The sequence below is a fragment of the Rousettus aegyptiacus genome, unplaced genomic scaffold (genome assembly GCF_014176215.1).
Source record: "Rousettus aegyptiacus isolate mRouAeg1 unplaced genomic scaffold, mRouAeg1.p scaffold_m13_p_17, whole genome shotgun sequence".
Classification (NCBI taxonomy): Eukaryota; Metazoa; Chordata; class Mammalia; order Chiroptera; family Pteropodidae; genus Rousettus; species Rousettus aegyptiacus.
The window spans coordinates 24,632,345-24,648,343 of NW_023416292.1; the positions used below are offsets into that span (position 1 = coordinate 24,632,345).

General features: G+C 62.2%; 1 pseudogene; it reads left to right on the forward strand.

The window, feature by feature from the left end:
* Positions 1 to 1,049: 1,049 nt before the first annotated feature.
* Positions 1,050 to 1,168, forward strand: LOC118613024 (annotated as a pseudogene).
* Positions 1,169 to 15,999: the final 14,831 nt, after the last annotated feature.

The window sequence follows — 15,999 nt, forward strand, 5'->3', positions numbered from 1 at the left end:
CCCTGCCTGCACCTGTGGTAGCAGCTTCCAAGGTGGCATCAGGTTACTCACGCCCTTGTGTGGAATCAGGGTGGGAATGTATGACCAGCCAGACCCGGCAGAAGTGGCGGTGTGATTTCTGAGGCCAAGTCGTAGCTTCCACACACCTCTCCCTCCCTCCCTCGCATGTGCTCTGGGGGTGCCAGATGCCATGTCCTGGGGCACTTGGGCAGCTCTGTGGGGAAGCCCATGTGACAAAGAACTGGGCCTCCCCTCCGGCAGCCATCTGAGTGAGGCCCTCTCTCCTTACACCCACTGGGACGACATACACTCCAGCTCGTGCCCACGAGGTGACCGCAACGGCCCTGACCTAGCACCCAAATCCTGAGCCAAACCTCTCTCCTCTGCACACCTCCTGTCTGCTCCGCTCAGACATCGCCCTGACGTCCTGTTGCCCACAGACACCCCGTTCTCTTCCCCTGCCTGGATGCAGGTTTTAAGGGCACACCCAGTGCAACCGTAGGGGTCACTGGTTTCCTTTGGTGAGGAGAGATGACAGCTCTTCACTAGGCACCTGGACGCTATAGGAGGAACCACCTGGTATACCAGCAGGCTGGCCCAAAGCACACCCCAACCTCTCCATGCTTCGGGTGCTCCCGGTGTGAAATGGGTTGCTGTGAGATTTAAGTAAATGCTACCCAGAAATTCCCGAACCTCATTCCTGACCCACAGCAAGTGCTCAGTAAGAGTCACTTATTTTTGTCACTGCTACTTGTCAAAGACGTGAAGATAGGCGAGCTTACTAAGGTAAGAGGCCTACGGGCAAAAAAAAAAAAAAAAAAAAAGCTCTGCACTTTTGAGCCTTGTCATTCCAGATTTCGCCCCTAAAACTTTCTTTCCATAAAATGTTTCCTTATTTCCCCTGCCCTACCCAGCTGGCTGTGCCCTTCTCTACTGAGGCATTAGCAATCTGCCCTTTAGACCCCTGGCCTCTCTCTACCTGAAAACATGGGTACTAGTCTGTCTTCTCTCAACTGGACCGAAAACTCCCTTAAAAACACACACTGCCAGTCTACGGCCGTGCCACCCTGAACAAGCCCGATCCTGTCTGATCTCGGAAGCTGAACAGAGGCGGACCTGGTTAGTACTTGGATGGGAGACCACCTAGGAAGACCAGGTGCTGTAGGCTTAAAAAATAAGGGATTGTAGGCTGACAAAGTCCTTGGAATCTATGAAGTCAACCAAGGGTTGCCTCGCCTTAAAAAAAACAAACACCGCACTGCGTCCTCTCCTTTTGAGGCTGGCTCTGTGCCTGGCATGCAGCATAGGTCAACCAGACTGAAATAGACAACGCAACTGAACCTTTACTTTGTAAACTTGCGGAGTGCTACAAACTGAGGGACATTTTTTCCTCAAAGGCGGGGTGACTTTCTGCAACTTCTCTCCAACTTTCCAATTCTAGGAGCACCAGATCCAGCAAGGCTGAGGTGTGTGGGTTCATTTTCTGGGATAAGCTATCAGTCCCCTGAAAAATTAGCACTTACTGGGCTCCTGCGTCTGAAGAGGTGGCTCTTGGGAGGCAGGAAGCAAAGGGCGGCATCTGATTGTTCCAGCTGAGGAGGCGGCCAGGCCAGCTCCTGGTACCTCATGTTCTGACTCACTCCTCAGTCCCACGGGCCGAGTAACTTTTCCAGCTTGGTGATTGTGGAAACTTGTCTCAGGAATAGCTGGCGGATGTGAATGGGACATGAGGTGACCCCACCCCAGGCTCCAAAGCGGCTCCTACTGGAGCCCATAGGGGCTGCTTGCTCCTGTTTGCAGGCCTAAATCACTGTTAAGGCCAAGCTAAGGGGCACATCTGGTTCCAAAGGCCCCACGCCCAGGGCTGCTAAACCTGAAGGACGGGGTAACTCTCGGGTTGTTCCCACAGTGCTTCACGCAGTCCCTGGCCAGGGCTAGTTCGGATCAGCCTGGGGCCCGGGATTTATTGCTTCCAGTTGGAACGATACCGCCCCCGCCCCCCGCTCTGTACTCGTTTCCACGTGTTTACTGCTCCTGCGCCTGGCTCAGGCAGTGTGGCCTCATAAAAGTGTGGTCCCCGCCTTCACCGCGTCGCCGCCCGAGAGTCATTCCCATTTACTGCGCATCGGCCGCCACGTGCCCAAAAAAAGCTCATGACGACACCGCGGGCCCGGAGAGAGGGGCGGGGCCCCGCCTCCCGGGGTCACGCGCCCAAGCCCCGCCCTCACGTGACCGCGGCGCGCGCCCTCGCCCGTCACGACCGTCCGCTGGGAGCGGAGCCTGACGCCCAATCCGTGCGCTGCCGGCCAGGGCCGGGCGGGGCTCGGGCACAGCAAAATCGCCATCTAAGGCGAAGGGGAAGCGGAGCGGCAGGAGGCAGTAGACACTTGTCTAACCTGCCCCTCTAGCCCGTGAGGCTCACGGAAGCAGACGGCGCGCCTCCCAAGCGCCCCCGCAGCGTCTGGCACACAGTAGGTGCTCAGTGGGTTGCCTGGCGACTCGCCTCGCACACTGCACACAAGCAGAGTGGAGCCTTACGCCGGCCCCGTCACGCCCCATTCACCCTCCCACTATGCTGCGGCAGGCGAGGGGCTCGCTCGGCAGCGCGAGCCGGCACTGCCAAGCCGGCCGCCCGGCCGCACCGAGACGGGCCCCTCCACGCCGGCCGTCCACACTGCGGGCGAGCGGACAAAGACCCAAACCCACGTCCCGCGCCCCGCCCCGGCTCACCCCGTTGGCTCTTGTAATGACGGACGGGGTCATCAGCCAACCGCGGCCTGGGCAGGACGCATGCGTACACAAGATCGAGCCCTGGATTCTGGGCTGCGTCTCAGCGGGGCCCGGGGAGGGGATGCGCATGCGGGTGCCGCGCCTCTTCGCCTTCCCGGCCCCCCAGAGGCGCAAATAGCGCCCCCTGGCCTCGCGGCCTTGTTCCCGGGCGTTCCGCCTCTGCCAGCGCTCCGCGGCGGCTTGGCGCGGCCCGGAGGGTTCGTGGGGACTGGGCGAGTCTCTGTCCTGCCCTCAGGGGTGACTCCACCGCGCCCCCACACAGCCAGAGAGCCACTGGCCTGGGTCTTTGTGCAGAAACCCCTCTGGGAGCTGCAGGCCGACCGTACCGAGCATATTAACTTGAGGATGACGCTTCTCGGTTTACCGAGTGTTGTATCTCGGGGGTTCGCAGGAAAGCCCCCTCCAGTTAGTCTCAAGAAGCGACTCAGGAAGGCGAGGGGGCTAGGCCCGTGAGGGTGTCACTGGGACTGGAAACCAGGGCGCCCCACTCCCCGTCCAGGGCTCCCCGCCTGCTCTCGGGGGAGTTTATGTCTAGTCGAGGTGATGGCACAAAATGTAGGAAGAGCGAAGGTGCCGTTTCAGCCCATTTTTTTAACAGATGAGTGCTCAGGGCATTCAGAGCAGGGAAGGTCACTTCGTGCCCCTGTGGGCTGTAAAGGCCCCGTGAGGAAGATGAGGCCTCCAAGTCCACACTTGGATTGGATAAACCTGAAGAACAATACTGAATGAAAAAAGAAATGCCAGAACACTACAAACGTTTGAAATAATTTTTACAAATTCTGAAAACAAGCAAAATTAACAAATTGTTTAGGCATATACGATAAAACTTTTTAAAAGCAGAGGAATGATAAAAGTCATTAGTAGTTGCCTTGGAGAGAGGGCTGGAATGAGGATGAACAGGTGGATACTGTTGGTAAAGTTCTGGTTATTGGGTTTATGGGTATTTCCTTGTATATATGTATTTATATCACATATAACAATTACTCTTTTGTATGTATAAAATACATTTTAAAAGATGATAGTAAAATCAACTCCTCCCCCCAAAAATATATGTCGCATAGTTGGAGAGAAAGGAAAAAGCCTGACTCGTGTTACAGTTGGTTTTTAGAGCGTTTCTACACATTTTATCAGCTGATCCCAGAACAACCCTGCAAGGTATGGTCTCTATGTGAGAGATGAAGAAATGCAGCTAAGGCGGGTGAACGAAGACAGGAAAGGTGGGAATGCAGAGGGCCAGCGGGGAGCCCCATGCAGCCAAACCTCCCACAGGCCAAGCACAGTCCCTCAACAGAGAACATGCTCGGTAGACGTGTTGAGTGGGTAAGTGACTGAACTTACTCATTACCTGGGTGTCTCGTAGTGAAACAGGCCGCCTGCAAAGATGCTGAACGCCCTACACCAGGAAGGGCTTCTCCCTCTGGGCGACTATGGGGTACAGATAACCTTTCAGGTTCCTTTCAGCATTCAGGCTCAGAGACTGAAGACAAAACCAGTATTAAGATAATAAGAACAAATCAAATAAAAATAAGATAATAGGACTCCCCCCCAGGGTGGCGGAAGGGGCCAGCAAAGAAAGGCCTGGGTAAAAGAGGCGTTTTGAAGTGAACGGGACCTGCTGCCAGACAGGGTGCGAGGTGCGCCGTAGCTGCTGTCGTGCGCATTGTGGTGTGTCCTCGTGTGTGGCCGCAGGGCGTTGTTCCATCCCGCCTGCAGGAGTGGTGGTGCCCCAGGTAAAACATGCTGCGGATGGACAGCCGCTTACGAGTGCCCCGCAGGGCAGCCGGCGTCACAGGGCGGTGCTCAGGGGCAATGAGGGTGAAGGCGCCCGGGCCCGGAGGCGCAAGGACCAGCGAAGAGCGTACCCTACCCCCATCTTGCGGTCTAGGTAGGGCTCCAGATATCCGCGCCTGGGCTCCGTTCGCCTCCGTCGTCCCGCAGCGTTCTGTTCTTTCTCCACCGCGAGGCTTCCCACGTTGCAGTGTGCTTTGTGCGCATGCGCAGAAGAGCGCTCGGGCGAGAAGGCGCCCTGCCTCCCTCAAGTTCGTATCTCACAGCACCTGGCACGAAGTGGGAGCTCAGCAGACATGTCCCGGCGCGCACAGGGTCGTGCGATGAGGGATAAAGAGCATCGTTGGATCTCTCCGAGACCTGAACGCCCTCGTTTGTACACGAAGCCAGCTAATCTCTGAAGTTCTTCTGGATTGTAGAATTCCGTTATCCGACTAGGTTTTATGGATTATGAGGATTGAACTATCCGACCTTCAAATCCCTCTCCAACCCCAGTGGTCAGTGATTTTATAACACTGAGTCGCCAGTCATCTCGCAGCAGTGACAGCTGCTCACAGTCTCAAAAGAAAGCGTGCGGAAGTCAGAAGCAACCCGCCGCTGCCCAAAACGAGAGGACGGCATTCTAATAATAGGAACCTACTTCTATTTTGTGTGTTAGGTTTTCTTTTTCATTTACTAACTCATGATCGTTTCATCATGTCAGTAAATACTCAGAGCACCGTCTCCTACACGTGTACCGTATTCTGCCGTCTTGTTGAAAATTTCGTTTGCGTCCCTTTTTCTGCTGTAAATAGACCTACCTTTTATTTCCTTGGATCGAATACTTAGAACTGAACGTGGAGGGTGGCGGGCCCAGGAGCGCGGGCGCTGCTGAAGCCTGCGGTGGGCGCTGCTGAGCTGGCCAGCGGGGCGGCCTGCCAGCAGGGTGTGCTGACGCCCATCCGCCTGGACCTTCGCCAATACCGCCTCTTGTCATTTTTAATTTTTGCTGATTTGATAATTAGGTCTGACCTTCCGACACTCAACCCTCCATCGTCCCTTCTGAGTAGTCCCACAGGCTCCCTGGGACACACGGCTCGCCGGCCGGCAGAGGGGAGGCGCCCGACCACCCCGGTGGCCCCCCCCCCCCCGGCTTCCCGGAAGCTTGTCACCCCTTCGGCTGTGCCTGTGCTCACTGGCATCTCTCCCGTGACGTCATCGTCTCCCCCGACTCCCTATCCCCTCGCATCCCCGTCTCTGAGGGGCCGTGTTCCCCCCGAAAGCCCCGTCCTCCCCCTCCCCTAGCACCATCTTCCCATTGGCAGCAAATGTACTTAACGCTCTGCTACACAGGGGAAAGCGCGTTCCATCGACCTTCTGCCCTCTCCAACCACGACGCCCTTTTCTCCTTCACCATCAGGCTTTTCCAGAGTTGTCAGGAAGTGCCTACCGACTGTCATTTACCTCTGTGTTCCGGTCCCACGGTCCCGAGCAACCCCAAAGCCGTGTCGAGAGTCTTGGTCCCTGTACCCCTCGCTTTGCAGCTCACGATGCACGCCCACGCCCTTTACCCTGGGCTGTGTCCCTCTGCCATGCGAGTCTGCACCCCCAGCTGTCCTGTCCTGGCCCCAAGCCGCTCCCACCCTTGGGCTTGATGGTCGAGGGACAAGTGGGTTCAGTGGCCTCCTCTGCAGTGAGGATCCACAGCCACTCTCGAATGCCAGACCCAGATCGCATAGTTGCCTGCTAGGCAGCCCTGCCTGGACGTGATCTCTCAGGTCCCGCTCGTCGCAAGCGGAGCTGGTGAGCCCGCAGCTCTGCCCCCGACACACGACACAGGACACAGGCAGGAAGACCTGCCCCACCCGGAGGCTTCCGGCGCCGTGCCGGTGATGTCCTTGCAGCCACCGCGTCCCAGGCCGTGAGCTCACACCCGCCGAGTGCCAGCCCGTTCCACCCAGGGGAGAAGGGCGGGGAGCAGCAGGGGAGCAGGGGTGCCTCGAAGCACGTGGGGTGCGGGCCGACCTGCTCCACAGTTGGCCAGAGGGAAGGCTTAGTCTAGTTTTGCCAGAAGATTAACTGAATCGGTGAATGAAAAATGAATGTGCCCTATGAATGAATTTGAGAGCATGAAAGAAATACGGTCGCTCTCCAGGGTAAGGGGTTTTAAGATCTGGGGCCGCTAGGTGGCAGCACAAGGCAACAAACCAAGAGGGGGGTGCCTCTTGCTGGCTGCTGCTGAAAGGAGGGTCGCCTCCCCTGTACCCCGACTTTAAGCGCTGCTTCCATTTCTCTACCTGTGTCCTCTCAAACGACGATGCTGTCTGTTGAGGCGAAGACCCCGAAGCAAGGCAGGGAGAAGGCGGGGGGCAGGCGAACACGGGTGCCCCCGAGAGCCCTGAGACCCGGAGTAGGAGGAGGGGCAGGGCGAACCGGGGTTCGGTCAGGGAAGCGTTTAGGTGGGACCCCCCCCCCGGGTCTGGAGAACGAGCAGGTGGCAGGAATCTTCTCTGAGAGTCACTGCGTCACCTGTCCCTAGCTCAGGACACCTCACACGCCTCTCCGGTTTCTGGGTGGGCAGAGGCCATGCCCTGCCCAGCACAGTGGAAGCGGCGCAGAAGGCAGGCCGTGCGGTTAAATGGGAGTTGTTCATGTTATCCTTCCGTCGAGCCCCGATTCTCTGCCGGAGGGGAGGAAAGAAGCCCCAGCCCAAAGCCCGGGGCCGTGGAGCGAGCCCCCACCCCAGCCAGAGCACCCCGAAGAGTCACTGGTGCTGACGGGGAGCCGACGGGGCGTCTCTGCACCGGGTCATGGGTCGCGGACAGACCCGACGGGAAGGCCCCTCTGCTTGGTTCGCACGCCCACGCCGAGGTCCCCGTCCTGCTCTGCCTCCAGCCCCCCGCCCCGGTCGCTCTGCTCAGAGTCCTGTTTCTGCAGCCGTCCACGGGGGTGCGGCCAGCGATGCCCCCCCATTTCCTGCAGCCATGGAACCACGGCCGCCATGTCACCCCCTTCTCTGTCCGGCTGCGACCCCGGGCCTCCCTGTGTCCCCAGACCCCCCTTCCTCCAGACTCTTCCTGCCACTGGGCTTCTACAACCCTGACTGTCTTTCTAGTGATGCACATGAAACACTCGGGACGGAAAGCGACAGGCGGCGGCGGTCGGTGACCACGGCCCCTGCTGTCCGCAGCGCTCGGCGGCCGGCGAGAAACTTCCCAAGCGTCGACTCAGCCACTCACTCCCTAAGCGAATACTCGTCGAATGCCAGTCACGTGCCCAGCACTTGACAGAGAAGTGAGCCAAATGGGCCTGGCGCCTGCCTTCGGGGGACGTTCGAGGAGGCCTGCGGTCTCCGCTCTGAGCCCACGCCTGGCCCGCTTCGCATTGGAGCGTCTGCCGGGGGAGAGGCGCGCAGCGGCCAGCGCAGCCGGCTGCCCGAACCCGAGCTCCGTCCTCTGCACCGGTGGGTGGCCGTTCCTGACTTGCCGTCGCCTGCATCTGGCCTTTCCCAGTCATTCGTACATTCTCCGTCACGCCAGCCCCAACGGGCTCACCTGCTGTGCCTCCGTGAGCCTGCCCCTCTCCGCTCGGGGCACAGGCCTCGACCCCTTCGTGTCCCCGAGGGCCTTGCGCTCAGAGGTGTCAGATGGACAGACTTTGCCGGTGGGAAGCTCGTCATTTGTCCTGAAACGTGCTGCCGCCGTGTGCAGAGCCCGTGTGGCTTCCCCGCGGTGCGGGCCCAGGCTCCGCTCTGCGCCCACGGCACTCCGCGGGGCGCACCCACCGCGAGCTGTGCACTCGCTGCTTGAACTTCACAGTGAGCCAGGCGTGAACCCTGCTTCACAGACGTGGGCTTGGGGAGTCAGGGACCCAGGGCCCGGACAAAGGCCCCCGGCTGGAGAGCCCCGGAGCTGGACTGGCTCCGGGCACAGCCTTCCCAACGCCTGTGAGTCGCTCTGTCACTCCATTGTCCTCCTCGAGTAAACCACGTGCCCCTGCTGAGGACCGGCCACGCGGGCGGCAGCCCCCCACAGCCGGCTGCTTGGTGGGAGGGGGCCCACCCGCCTCTGCAGGTCGTCCTGCAGGGGGTCGCAAGGGTCACACGCAGGCCGGCCGCCCCTCTAGGGTCTGCAGGAGATTAGAAAACAGCTAAAAATGATGGTCAGGGACAAGCGGGACAGAGTGGCCGGGACAGGAGACGGGGGCGGGGGGGGGGACGGGGGGCTGTTCTTTGAGTGCGGAACCGTCTCTGGTTCTCACCTCCCACCTCCCGTCCGTCTCGTCTCGGAGATGCCACCTTCTCAGCGAGGGGTCCCCGGTCGGAGATTTCATTTCTCTCCTGTGGCCATTGTCACCTGTTACCCCGCGACTTGCACGGCCCCGTCCCTGAGCCCCGTCCTGTGCCTGCATTCCTCCTGGCTCCAGACGTGAACTCCCCAGAGGCCCCCCCAGCCTCCCCACACTTATGAAGCCCCTTTCGGGACCAGAGTATGAGAGAATGCATGTGAAGAGCCTGCAGAATGAGTGACTTCGAGAAGGAACCAGATTGCTGTTTATGTGGATTTTCTGTCCTTTTCTCCACAGCTCCGCCAAGGTGGGGTGACAGTGAGATGCCTCTAAAGATTCCCTCGCAGCTGCAGGTGGGGCCTCAGAAGAGACTGGAGGGAAAGGGACCCCAAGCGAGCGGGCTGAGGTGGCCTCAGAGCTGAGACACCGCGCTGGGCTGGCTCTCAGAGACCCCCGGGGCCCTGCCCGCCCCCTCCCCATTCCCAGGCTCCCAAGGATGGGTCAGGAGCACAAGTGACCTTTCACACCCCAGACAGGCTCGTCCGTCTCCTTCTCTGTCCCGCCTGCAGCAGGAGGGAGGGGGGAGTGGGACGGGCCCGTCACCTCTGGGCCACAATGCCCAGAGGAGCTGGAGTGGAGGGGTAAAGGGCCCGTTTACTTTGGCTCCGGAGGGACAATGTCAGCAGATGGTCTTTGATGGGATTAGCGGCGTAATCGCTAAGACCCTGGTAAATTGGAAAATGATCCATTATATTCCCCAAACCTTTGGCGGCTTCAGCTCCCAGGGAGGGCGGGGCAGGGCCTGGGGGGAGGGCGGGGCAGGGCCCAGGCGCCTCGTTAGAAAGGACCCCCTCTGGGAGCAGCCAAATCCCGCTCAGAGAATTTGGGAAGGAGTTCGTTAGCTGTGTGAAGAGAGCACAGAAATGAGGATCCCCGCGTCCCCCGGAGCCCGGCGCCCCTGCCCCGCCCCCGTGTGGGTGTGCGGGGCGTCCTCGCTGCCACCCCTCGCCCGGGCCCTTTCCGTTCCCTGTCGTTCAGGGGTCTCTTCTCTGAGAATGAACAATATCGGGTCTTCTGCCTCAGAAGGTCAGCGGAGTCTCCTTAGAACCCAAGCGATCTCCCTCCACGGGGACCTCAGCCCGCCGCCCCGCGCAGGCTGCAGCCAGCAGCCCGCCGCCCACTCCCCATCCCGTGGAGGGCGGCGGGAGCGAGCAAGGCCAGCGGGGCGGAGGGGGACTGTGACAGGGAGCAGAGGTGGCAGTGACCCACTCAGCCCCATCTCCTCCTCTGCTCACCTCCGCTCCCCAGAGCCCCCTCCGTCGGGGGCCTCTGGGCCGAACGGCCCCTGTGACACCCCGTGGGTGCAGCTCGCGCAGAGGGGGCATCCGTGCAGGTTACGGTTTGTTACCTACAGTCCGTGTGACGCCTCGCCGTCATATACACTCGGCGGTTCATGAAGAAACCGCGATGTGCAGCGTTGGGACCTGGTAACAGCCGCACGAGGAGGCATCTGAACCCTTGGCAGGCAGGTCTCGAGAGAGCAAGTGACCTGCCCAAGGCCCCCGTGTCGTCAGCGGAAGAGCCAGGGATGGAGTTCGACGTCGTCATGCCGGGGAGCCCTTCGCGTTGGCGGACGGGAGCCTGAGGCTTCCTTCTGCCCGCCGCGCATTTCGGTTCCTGGCTTCTGCACTTGTGTCCAAAACTTTATCGCAGCGGCCGTTCTTGAACGCACATCTGACAGCGGCTGCATCGAATTTGCAGAATCCACGTGGGGGGTTAAAAACCCAAACATGGACAGTCGAAGTGTGCATTTTCCTATACATGGAGTTACTGCAATTCTCTGAAAATGAATACATGACTAAGGACGAGGGGTCAGCTGGAAAGGCAGCACGGACGGCTCAACTCCAGACAAAATGCCAAGGCTTCCCAGCGCATTCACTTTCACTGTAAAAGATGACTCAGGAGACGAGGCTCCGGGACGAGTATGACTTGTACAGTGTTTTATTTCAGGCTATTTCAGTGCACTGAGGGGTGTTTTATTTTAGTGTCATTTTTTAAAGGTACACTTTGTTATACATTTATTTGGGATAATTTGAGGCCGACCCAGGGCTGTGTAGACCAGAAGACAGGAGGGCAGAGTAGAGAGGCAGCGAGGTGCAGGCGTTCCCCACCTCCCCGCACTGGGACCCCCAACCAGGAAAATCAAAAAGCTGACTTGACGGTTCTGAGTTGAAAAAAAATAAAAGCTGCTCAACAATTTCTTGAGCGTCCGAGAAGGGACAAGCAGGCATCCACGGGGACCTGAGTTCACTGAGCTCACAGCCCGGGGGTGTTGGGGGGGGTCGGTTTCCTCCCTCCCCTGACCCTTCGGTGGGAGGCGAGGCGCAGCGGGTTTGGGAGAGTCGCACAGCCTGGTACCCGGCGGGGCTGGGGAGCAGAGCGCCTCTTCCCCGCACCCTGCCCCCGCCACCAAGCCGCCCTGCCTTTCCGTCACCTCTGCCCAGACGGCCCTGGCAAGCTAGTCACCTTGGGGCAGGGCCCTCCCGGGAAGCCCTCTCCCGTCCTGTTCTCCCGCGTTCCCCCTAGAAGCAGCCCGCGCCCCGCCTCCATCCGCCCACGGCTCAGCCAGGCTGGCTCACACCTGCCCCGCATTAATACTGGTGAAGTGCGAGGTGTTTGGGGCGAACTGGTCGACCCAGCTAATCAGCTGGTCTCACTCCTTCCTGCCCTGATGGTCTTCCCACTGGAAGCACTTTGGCCACCCCGACCCCAGGCTCTGCTTGTGTAAAGGAGGACGGGGGGGGGGGGGCAGGGCTCGGCCAAGGCTGCACAGCGGTGGGGCGGGGGTCCCTTCCACACACACCCGCCCTCCCGTAGCGGTCTGGGGGTCTGCAGCGAGGGTGACGCTTATTCAGGTGGCTCCTGGTCCTCCAGCGGCTGTTGGAGAAGCTGTGCTCTGGGCCCAGCCAGCGCCTCCTGGCTGTGAACCCCGAAAGCAGCTGCGCCCCTGCACCTGGGGGCGGTGGGCTGCTGGGTCCCTCCCTCCCCCAGGCAACTTCTCCACGCCCCGAGGAGGCACGGCTTTCCCCCCGTCCTGTGGCCTCTCTATACCCCCTGCCCCGCCTCCGAGCCACACGCTCAGAGCCCCCCAGGTCTGCAAGCTCCGGACTCCTTGGGGCCTGTGACGGGCGCTGGTGGGACAGCCTCCCCACCGGCGGCTGGAAACCTGAGGTCTCGGGGAAGCATTCGGCAGCTCGAGGAGAAAGGGAAGGGCGCCGGCGTGTGGAAGGGGAGGGGGCCGGCGCCTGCGGCCACCCTCCGGGGAAGGCGCGGGCCTTCCGCGCGCTCCGGCCCGCCCCTCAGGCGCCGGCCCTGTCCCGTCCGCCTCCACGGTGGCCCCCTCTTCTCCCCCGTCTCATCTTCCCTCTCTGGGCCTTGCCCTGCTCCCCTCTTTCCCGGCTCCTTCTGGTTGTCACTTGCCGGGGTCCGGGACCGGCGGGGCGCTGCGGGCCCCCGGTACGCACGCTCTGGGCCGGCCAGGGCTTTCCCGAGGCCCCGCTCGACGCCGAGGACCCAAGGAGCCTCTGCAAGGGCCTCGTGGCCGAGACCACGGACCCTGCGGAGAACTGCCCCCCGCGAAGTGGAGGGTCCAGGGCCCGCTGGCCTTTATTACCGCGGGGGCGGGTTCGGCGGAGGCGGTGGGCCTAGGGGACCCTCTGTGTCCGCGTGGCCAGCAGGAGAGAGGGATCGGGGACCCTCCCGCGGGACTTTTCGCCCGAGCCGGGTCCGGAGCGGGAGGGCGGCGGGGATCCCGGGCCCCAGCGCCCCCTCCCCGTCGCCCCTCCCCCGTCCCCTCGCCCTCCCCCGCCCCCACCGCGTCCGCGCCCCTCCCCTCAGAGCGCTTCCTCTGCGTTTCCCTTGCCTGGTCCGTATTCACTGGAACACCTCTGATGTCTTTGGTATATTTCCTTTTTTATTTCATTTAGCGTTATTTTATCTCTTGGTTTAACGTCTATTTCTTTCCAAATGGGTTTTGCTTCTGCCTTTCCTATTTCCAGGCCTCTCTCTTGCTTTCTGCTCACTGGGCGCCTCGCTCCTGCGCCCTCCCCCGCCCCCCGTGCTTCCGGTCGCCTCCGGGCGCCCGCGGTCCCCGGTCCGGAGCAGAGCGACAGGCCCGGGAGCGCCGGGGAGGAGGGCCGCGTGCGCGGTCCGCGCCTGGCTTGGGCCTGGCCAGGGCCAGACCGAGGGTCAGACCCGAGGTTCTCACGGAGAAGCCTCAGGGGCCGCGGAGCGTGGTCCATGAACCGCAAGGACACACACCGAGCCTCAGGGAGCGTGTGACCCTGGCACACGCACACCACCCCCCGCACGCACGGCCGCGCACGCGGCAAACGCACAAGCCCAGCGGCGGAAGGTCTCAGTGCCAGCGCCGGCTCAGCCCATCGCGGCGCGCCCCTCCCCCTCCCCTGAGCACGGGCAGCGGGGAGCGCCCCGCCTGGTCTCCCCGCCAGGCACAATGCCAGCCACGTGCACAGCCCCCCGGAGTCCAGTACCTCTGCCCGGACAGGGGTGCGGGGCTCCAGGGTCCGGAACGATGGCTACACGATGAGCCTCGGGGCCAGCCCAGGGCCCCGGGAGGCGCCCAGGCCGCACGCCTCAGACCCTCGGCGAGGAAGGCAGAAGCCACGCTGCACCAAGGAAACGGCGCCTGCGGGGCGTAAAGCGGCCGGGCGGTGTGTGTGCCAGGGTGTGCTCCCTGCCGCACGTGTCACGAGCAGTGCGGGCGCCCAGCCCGCACACAGACCGCGGCTCTTGGGAAAGGCCGCGGAGGCGGCGCACACGGTCCCAGGAGTGGAAGTGACATGTGCATGCAGACGCAGGTGCCGGGACCCCCTACGGGAGAGGGGGAAGAGCTCTCTGCAGCTCACGCCCCGAGCCGAGGTCCGGTCTCCTCTCCCGGGCAGCTGCCGCTGTGGGGCATCCAGGGGGCTCCGGGGTGAATGGCTGTTTGTGGGAGAACCATGCGTACCTGTTATATTACGAGGCCACTGAGGGGGAGAACTGGGCATCTCTAGGGGGGAACTCCGGGGTAGAAGCCTGTCTGGGCTGTGCCTCTGAAGTCCTGGGTCTGGGGGGGTGCGGCCGTGCGGGCCTGGCCGACGGCGGAGCCCGGGGCAGGAGGTGTGGGCGCACACGCGCCGTGCTGGCCGAAAGCACGAGCCTGGCACGCCACGTGCGTGCACCGCGCCGCCACGCTGGGCACGAGGCAGGCCAAGTGTGGGGAGGACGCAGAGGGACCCGGCCCGTAGCAGGGGGCAGGGGGGACAACAGGAGCTTTCACCGGCACTCACAGCTCCGAGGTTCAGGCCCAGTGACCGAGCAGGGAGCCACGGGAGCAGGAAAGCTCCGGAGAGCCACGCCACGAGCCTCACCGCAGAGGGCCGGGGCGCTGGGACGGTCCATCCACGGCCCGAACACACCGCCACACACACACACACACACACGCACACGCACACACACGCACGCACACGGGCGAGCCCGAGGACGCTGCGGGGATGCTCGCCGGTCTGGGCCGAGCCCGGGAGAGCAGTAGGCGGCAGCGAGCGGCACTTCCCACGCCTCGGGGTAGAGGTCGGCAGGCGAGGCCCGGGCAGTGGGCTGGCAGCCTCGGACCCGCCCTGCCCTCCACTGGGTTTCTGGAGCCTGTCGGCGCCTTTTCCTTTGCCTCTCGTAGGCCTCGGCTGCTCTCTGGGCGTCTGTCTGGGCTCGGGGTGTCTGTCTTCCTCTCCCTGCTCCTCGCTCTGTATGATATGACCACAAAGGAACCCGGCCGGCCCCAGGAGCGGGTACGGATTCAAACGCGTGTCGCGGGACTCGGGGTGGCTGGGGGCAGAGCCTGACCGTCTGGCTGGTCTCTATATGTTTATGCGACGACGGTAGGTTTTCATTTCTGTGTAAAAATCTAAGTCCGGCCTTGAAATTTTGTTGCCTGTCATTCTTTTGGCTGCTGCATCTTTGGGTGTCTGTGTCTGTCTGTTTCTTTCGGGGACCTGACCCTTTCCCTGTGAGGCCCCGCGGGAGCAGGCGCCCTGGGACCCTGCCCCCGCTGGGCGGTCCTCACTCCCCCCAACGTTTGCCTCAGGTGGGCAGAGGCGTTTCTGAGACGGAGGTCGCGGGGTGGCCTGGCTGCCAGGGAACCTGGAGGAGGCGTTTGAACCTTGGCTGAGATACAAGTGTCCCCAGGGACTTGAAACCAGCTTCAGAGCCAGTCACACCGGAGATCCCGCCCAGGGGTGCGGCCCCTTCCCTGCTGAGTGGGGGGAAGGACGTAGGTGAGGCCCTGACATCCCAGCCTCCGGTCGGCGCCACCAAGGGCCACCCAAGGGCCATCCCGCCAGGCAGGGGAAGAGGTGCCCAGCCTGGCAGGGCAGGTCTTGGGAACAGCACGAAGCGGAAGCCGCGAGGGCCGCGAAGGCCGGCCGGGCTTCCCCGGCACCTGGCGAGTGAAGCCTGAGAATGGGGGCGCGGAAGGGCAGGGGGCCGTGACCCGACTGGGACGACTTCGCCGAGGCGGCCGCGCTCGCGCCCGCCCGCCGCCCGGGAGCGGGCTCCTGCGCGCCGGCCGCCGCGTGGGTCCGCCCCGCCGTCGGCGGCTTCTCCGCGCCCTGCGCCGTGGGCCTGTCCCTCCCGCCTCCGTCGCGGCGCTCGGCTCTCCTGGCTTCCTCGGTCTCTGTTCTCAGGTCTCCGTCTCTCCAGCCATCCCCGCCCCCTTTGTTAGTGCAGAGACTCCTCACTGAGCCCCTCCCCACTCTTCCCAGAGCAGGTCCTGCCGCCCCCGGGGCTCCCTGTCCCCCCCAACCCCTCCGCGAGGGCTGCGCCCCCCTCTTACGATGGCAGATAATTGCTGGTGCGCGGCTGTGAGGAGCCCGAGCCCATGCGGGGGGAAGGAGGGGAGAGAAGTAAATAACAATCCCTTCCCATTCAGCAGATATAGGTTACCTGATTTGCATATATGCTAATAGCGCTGTAATTACCCTGCTGTTCTGGCCTGCGCTCGAGTTCTATAAATACACAGGGTAGCAGAGCCGGCCCGCAGCGGCACCCACATGGCAAAGTGTCCGGGAGCTGCCTGTGCACAGCCTCCCCCGGGGGGAC